This window comes from Penaeus japonicus, unplaced genomic scaffold, assembly GCF_977035675.1.
Source record: "Penaeus japonicus unplaced genomic scaffold, GWHDUDI00000001_assembly GWHDUDI00000036, whole genome shotgun sequence".
Lineage (NCBI taxonomy): Eukaryota > Metazoa > Arthropoda > Malacostraca > Decapoda > Penaeidae > Penaeus > Penaeus japonicus.
In genome coordinates, this window is record NW_028234438.1 from 12,990,684 (window position 1) to 12,998,183 (window position 7,500).

The following is a 7,500-nucleotide window of genomic DNA, read 5'->3' on the forward strand; positions in this document are numbered from 1 at the left end:
CCCTACCCCACTCCGTTCCCCTTCACCTCGCACCAAGCCCATTCACTCTCTCTCTCTCTCCCTCCTCCCTTCGTCTCTCCCCTTCTCCCACCTTTCTCATTCTTTTGATTATCCTTTCACACTCCCATGTTCCCTCTTCCCCTCCCTATTCTTATTATTCTCCCTCTCTTGCTCATTTCTTCTCCTTCTCCCTCTCATCATCCCCTCTTCCTTTCCTTCTCTCTCTCTCCCTCTCCTCAGTTTTTATTTCCCTTTCTTCATCTTCTCTTTCCCTCTCTATTTTCCTCATCACCCAACCCTCTCTTCTGCCTCCCTCCCTCCCTCTCCTCTTCCTTTTCCCTCCACCTCTCTCTCATCACCTCTACCCCTCTCCCTTACTTTCTCTCTATGCCTCTCTTTCTCTCTACCCCCCCCCCCTTTCCTTTTCCTAGTACCCTCCCTCCCTCTTCCTTCTCTTTCTCATCTCCCCCTCTTCCCCCCCCCCCTTACACACCGCCTTCTTCATGCTTATCCCCTCCTCCCCACCTCCACCCCCATGTCACCTCGCTTTCTCCCTCCCCTCCTCCCTCCCTCCTTCCTTCCTTCCCTCCCTCCCCTACCTCCTCCCCGACTCCCAGTCTACTTAACTTCGAGAAAATAGATGATGATGTTGTTTTCTTCGCCGGTAAATTTGTCACGCTAATTCTCGGCCCGACCTTTCGCTCTTACGGCGGGAGAACAACGGGAAAAGCAAACGAAATACACACATTCATACACTCGAGCACGTCTCTTGCCCCTTACGTTTTTGTTTTTGTTTGTGTCTTTCCTTCGAAGGGGGCGTGGTGGATAGATGAAGGGGCGAGAGACAGAGAGAGAGAGAGAGAGATAGAGAGAGAGAGAGAGAGAGAGAGAGAGAGAGAGAGAGAGAGAGAGAGAGAGAGAGAGAGAGAGAGAGAGAGAGACAGAGAAGGAAGAAGAGAGAGAGAGGAGAGAGAAGAAGAGATAGAGAGAGAGGCGAGAGACAGAGAGAGAGAGAGAGAGATAGAAGTTGAGAAGGAGAGAGAGAGAGAGAGAGAAAGAGAGCGAGAGAGAGAGTGAGAGAGAAAGAGAGAGAGAGAGAGAGACAGGAGAGAGAGAGAGAGAAAAGAGAGAGAGAGAGTGAGATAGAGAAGAGAGAGAGAGAGAGAAGAGAGAGAAAAGAGAGATGAGAAGAATGAGAGAGGAGAGAGAGAAGTGAGAGTGAGTGAGAGAGAAGAGAGAGACGAGAAGAGAGAGAGAGAAGAAAGAAGAAAGAAGGAGAGAGAAAAAAAAAGAGAGAGAGAGGAAGAGAGAGAGAGAGAGAGAGATAAAGAGAGAGAGAAGAGATAGGCGGAGAGAAAGGGGCGGTAATGAGAGGAGGTGGAATAGGGAGGTTGAGAAAGGGAGGGTGGAGGATGAAGGGGAGGAGAGGAGGTGATGGAGGTTGGGAGGGGGGGGATGAGATTCTGGGGGGTTGAGAGGGGAGTGGGGTCTGGAATAGAGATGGAGTGTGAGAGGGGTGAGGGTGGGAGGGTGAGGAGAGATATGGAAAAGGGAGTGATAGCAGGAGGGAGAAGTTGGGAGATGGGGACGAGTCGGGAGGATGAGGGGGATGGTGTATGGGGGGTGGGAGGGGGGGGGAGGTATGAGTATGGGAAGTGAGGTGGCGTGGGGGGGGATGCGGGAATGAGGGAAAAGAAGAGAGAGAGAGAGTGGAGTGAGGGAATACGTGTATAGATAACCCGAGCTTGGTGGTTACAGATGGAGCGGGGAGGTGCGGAGGGGGTTGGTAGGAGTTTATGAGGCGGCAAGAATATTAGCGTGAGATTTATGAGGGGAGAGGATAGGGAGAGAGACGAGGGGAGAGGAGAAGAAAAAGACATTGAGGAACGAAGAGAGAGAGAGAGAGAGAGAGAGAGAGAGAGAGAGAGAGAGAGAGAGAGAGAGACGCGGGAGGTTTAAGGAAACAAAACACGAAAAGAGGGGAATGACAGGTAAAAGAGAAGAGGGGAGAGAGAGAGGAACGGGCGATCATATGATTAAAAAGAAGGAAGTGGGAAGAAAGGAAACACATTATGCAAAGAGAGATAATGAGGAAGAGAGAGAGAAAAAAATAAAAAATAGAGGGGAAGGGTAAAGAGAGAGGAAAAGAGGAAGAAGGAAAAGAGAGAGAATAGGTAGAGAGAGAAGAGAAAAAAATACGACATAGACAGGGAAAAAAGAGGGGGGGGGGGGGGCAAGAGAAGGAAGGAGCAGGGAGGACAGAGAGAGGGGAAGCAGGGAGGATGGGAGAACACGGGAGAGGGAGGAAGGAGAAAGAGGGGGAGGGAGGGGAAGGAAGAAGAGGGGGAAAGGAGGAAATGGAAGGAAATGAGGGGGGAAGGGGGAGGTACAGAGAGGGGAAAAGAGTAGGGTTAAGAAAGAGGAAGAGGGGAAGGGGGAGGTCCAGAGAGGGGAAAAGAGTAGGGTTAAGAAAGAGGAAGAGGGGAAGGAGGAGGGGAGAAGGGGGAAGGGGAAGTCCAGGAAGGGCCAGAAGGGAGGGTAAGAGGGGGGGTGGGTAAAGGATGAAGCAAAGAGGGAGGATGGAGGAGGGGGGGTATAGGGAGGAGGGGGGAGCGTTTTTAAAAGGTAAAACGAGGGGAGTCTCAAGGGGATATTCTGAGCCTTGTGATAGATGTGTTTGTCGATTATCGGTAACACATTTTGTTTTGTAGGGGGTGGGGGTGGAGGAGAGGTGGGGGTGGGATAGAGGAAGGTTCTATGCCCTTTCTCTTTTCTCGAATTCGATTTAGCTGTTTTTTGTGTTATTTTATAAGTATTTGTTATGATAACGACTGATAACAATACTAGATACAAAGACTGTGCTTTTGGTAATGATAACAATATAGTTTATCATAGCATCCTTATATTGTAATTATTATAACTATGATAGTAATGAAAGTCATCATTATCATTATCTATTCTATATTTATTTGTTGTTAATTTCCTTTGATTGTTTTTAGCATTATTGTCATTAGCACCATAATAAATATCACTTGTATCATCCTGATTATTATCGTTATGATTTTTATCATTATTGTTGTTATAATTATCATAGTTATTATATCTCTTCTCATTCATATTTTTTTTGTCATTGTCATCATCATTATCATTGATGTTATTATCATCAATATCATTATCATTATCATAATTTTCATAATTGTTATAATCATCCTCATCTTTATCCTTTTACTCTCCATCATTATCATTATTACTGTTATCATTTGTTGTATGTTATGAATTTACTAATTTAGCTTTTGCTCTCTTTCTCTCTGCCTTTCTGTATCTCTCTATTCCTCTTCTTTCTTTTTTCTCTCTCTCTGTCTGTCTGTTTGTCTGCCTCCCATTCTGTCTCTCTTTCTTTCCTATCTCCCCTTCTCTCTCTCTCTCTTTCTTTCTCTCTCTCTCACTCTCTCTTACCCTCACTGTTTCTCTTTCACTCTCTCTCTCTCTCACTCGTTCTCTCACTCACTCGCTCTTTTTATTTGTCCTTCCACTCCCCGCAACGAATAATAACAGTTGACGAAATGCCCTTTTGAAATCCTGCCGCCTTTTGATTGGTTCAAAATTGAGGTTTTGGAAAGGGGGGCCATTTTGGGAAACTATTTGATTTTACTGTTTTTAATTACGGGCTTTTCCAACTGCCTTATCTGAAATCCGGTTATCATTTATGTATCATGCAGTTTGTTTGGAGTTTTGTATGTGTGTATGTGTGTGGGGTGGAACAAATGAGGGAGGGGGGGGGGGTGGAGTAAGATTGGCGAAACGGGGAGAGAGATGGGGGTAGGAGGGATGGGCATTTATTAAGAAGGTTGTTAGAAAAGGAGGAATGTTTTATATTCCTGAAAAGAAAAAGGAAGAGACAAAGGAAAGATATTTGTTTGTTTTGTGTGGTGTATGTTCTCTCTCACTCTCTCTCTCTCTCTCTTTCTCCCTTTTTATTCATAGAGGCATAACAAGACAGGGGGAGAGACGAACATTTCGATAAAAATGGAACATTTGTCCCCCGTTTTTAAAGTTTTATTGTCTCTGTCTTATTTTCTTCTGTTCTTTTTATATGTATCTCTCTCTCCCTCTCTTTCCCTGTCTATCTGCCTATCTCTCCCTTTCTCTCACCCTCTCACTCTATTACCCTCTCCTCTCTCTCACTCTCTCTCACACTTATACATGTACCATACCTTCATCCGACTTTCTTGAGTTCCCCCTTAAGATTTTAATCACGCCTTCTGATTATCTTTCCCTTAATCAGACCAGTGAGTGTGGCGTCGATGAATATTCCGCGTGTGTGAAAATCCTGAGGCTTTTCTCAAAGGATTTCGGATGAGGATAATAATGCTGAAGGTATGGCAAGGGTATGGCTATGGATAGGATGGTAGGGGTAGGGGTAGGGGTTTAGGTAGGGGGGGGAAGGGTGGGAGGGAGGTGAGGGGCTATAAAGGGAGGGAGGAGGTGGAGGAGGAGGAGGATGGTTGAGGGCCGAGGAGGAGGGGAAGGGAGGGGAGTTTAGGAAGAAAGAAATAGGGGTGTAGGTGATGACGGCGGGAAGGAGATTATCTAGCAGATCGATTGCGAGGACGGGTCGTGGGGAGTGAGGAAGGAGGCAGGATGGAGGAGGAGAGGAGGACGGAGGAAAACGGCAGGAGGAGAAAGGAAGGTGAAAGTGAGAAGGAAAGATGAGGGATAAAAATGGTAGTCTAGTAGTTAAAGGGGGAAAGGAAAAGAGGAGAGGAGGAGGATAGGTGGTAGGACTAGAAGAAAGGCAATGAGAAAAGGAGAAAGGCAGAGAGGAATGGGGGATAGATAGGAAGTGGGGGAAGGGGAGAGGAAACAAAGGAGGAGGAAGAAAGGAAGACGAGGGGAAGACGGAGGGAGAAGAGGAGAAGGGGAAGGACGAAAATGATGGAAGATGGAGGGAGAGGAAAAGAAGGAAAAGGATCAAGGGAGCAGAAAGTGGTTAAGGAGAAAGTGGAGGATAGTGGAATAGAGAGAGAGAGATAGAGAGAAAGAGAGAGCATGCAGAACTAAAGAAATAATAACACGAGGAAAGAAAAGGATAGATAGAATAGCAGAAATTAAGGATATAAAAGTTAGACCTAAACGAAGATATTTGAATGAATAAATGTAAAGAATAACATACAAAGAGATGTCGAGAAGAAGAGCAGAGACGAGGTGAGAAGAGAGAGACACGGCAAGACGAGAGAGAGAACGGGAGAGATGGAGAGAGAACATAGAGCATGAGAGAGATTTTGAGGAAGGATCAAGTAAAGATGGGAAGATTGAAGGCACGGCGAGATGGGAGGGGGACTGGGAAGGCGGAGGAAGGGGAGAGGAGGGGAGGTGGGAGGAGATGGGAGATTGGATGAGGAGAGAGAGTGAGAGGGGGAGAGTGGAGAGGGAGAGAGAGGGGAGAGAGGGAGGTTGAGACAGTGAGGTGAGAGTGAGAAGAGGGAGGAGGAGAGAGAGAGAGAGAGAGAGAGAGAATAGAGAGGTAAGGGAGAGAAATAATAAATGAAAATGGACTTAAGGGGAACATACGCGATTCCGATACTAACATTAAGGTTTCCAATACCACCACAACAAGCCATAAAAAAGAAAAAGAAAAGTTTTCTTGGTCACCTCAATGGTCATTTTCCTACCACGCCCCCTACTCCCACCCACTCCCTGTATCCCACGCCCCTCCTTCTCCTGCCTATTCTTCTCCCTTTTCTTTATTCCTTTAATCACTTTCCTTCTTTATTCTAATTTGTTTGCTTTCTTCCACTACTTCTTCTTTTTCTTTCTTTCATTTCCTTTATTTCTCTTCTACGTTCGTGTTTCTTTCTTCCATCTCCAATTTTTATTAAAATTCTTCCTTTTTCCTTTCCCTCTTCCTCCCTCTTTCGTGTCCTTCCCCCTCCCTTCTACTTTTTTTCCTTCTCCCCCCCCCCCCTCCATTCTAACTCTTCTCCCCTCTTCTTTTCAATTAACCCTCTCCTTTCTCTTTCCCTTCCTTTTTCTTCTTTCCTCTCTCTCACTTAATTCTAGATCATCTAAACTCCCTCCCATTATCTCTTATCTCTCTTAATCATTCTCCCTCTCTTTCTCTTTTTTCCTCTCTCTTTCCTACTTCATTCTAAAGCATTTTTCCCTCTCCCTCTCCTATTCCTTCTCCTTCCATTTAAGCTTTTTCTTTTCTCTCTCCCTTCATTCTAGCCCTTTCCCTCTCTCCCTCTCTATCAACCCTTTCCTCTCCCTTTCCCTCCCTCCCTTCCTGTTAATATCCCACACTCCTTCAAGGTTTAAAAAAAAAAAAATCTCAATTAAATATACAAAAATTAATCAATAAAAAAAATAAAAAAAAAAAAATAAACTATTTTATTAAAAAATAATAAATTAAAAAAATTTTATAAAAATAATAATTAATAAATAAAATAAAAAAAAAAAAATAAAATAATCTCAAAATTAAAAAAATAATTGTCAAATTCATAACAAAAAATAACTAAAAAAAAAAAAATTAAAAAATTAATTAATAATTAGTTAATAAAAATATAAAATTTTCCCTCTCCTCCTCCCTGAACTATTCCCTCTTCCTTTCCCTTTTCCCCCCCCCTCTCCTCTTGTACTCCCTCTCCCTCATCTCCCCCCCCCCCCCCCGATTATTTCTCTCTTCCTCTCCCTTTCCTCCATCTCTCTCCTCTCGTTCTCCCTCTCCTTCTGTACCTCTTCTCCCCCCCCCCCCCCGATTATTTCCCTCTTCCTCTCCCTTTCCTCCATCTCTCTCCTCTCGTTCTCCCTCTCCCTCTGTACCTCTTCTACCCCCCCCCCCCATTATTTCCCTCTTCCTCTCCCTTTCCTCCATCTCTCTCCTCTCGTTCTCCCTCTCCCTCTGTACCTCTTCTACCCCCCCCCCCATGATTATTTCCCTCTTCCTCTCCCTTTCCTCCACCTCTCTCCTCTCGTTCTCCCTCTCCCTCTGTACCTCTTATACCCCCCCCCGATTATTTCCCTCTTCCTCTCCCTTTCCTCCACCTCTCTCCTCTCGTTCTCCCTCTCCCTCTGTACCTCTTCTACCCTCCCCCCCTCCCATGATTATTTCCCTCTTCCTCTCCCTTTCCTCCATCTCTCTCCTCTCGTTCTCCCTCTCCCTCTGTACCTCTTCTACCCCCCCTCCCCCCGGTTATATCCCTCTTCCTCTCCCTTTCCTCCATCTCTCTCCTCTCGTTCTCCCTTCTCCCTTTGTACCTCTTCTACCCCCCCCCCTCCCCATGATTATTTCCCTTCCCTCCTCCCCCTCTTAGGGATGATGAGGCAAAATACAAAATGAATTGTTAATGGAACAAAGTAAAGAGATCAACTGGTACAGATATATGTAGATGGTGGATAAATAAATAAGCATCATGCATATATAGATAGGAAATCAATCAACAAATGAGTAATCAAATACAAAACAAGATAGAAAGATACACCTCCCCCCCCAAAAAAAAT

The 7,500-nt window shown here is 45.2% G+C and overlaps 1 protein-coding gene across 1 annotated transcript in view; it reads left to right on the plus strand.

Annotated features, from left to right (window-relative positions):
• Nucleotides 1–7,500, plus strand: part of LOC122259085 (uncharacterized) — a 574,783-nt gene that overhangs the window by 40,280 nt on the left and 527,003 nt on the right. The gene's annotated exons all lie outside the window — the stretch shown is intronic.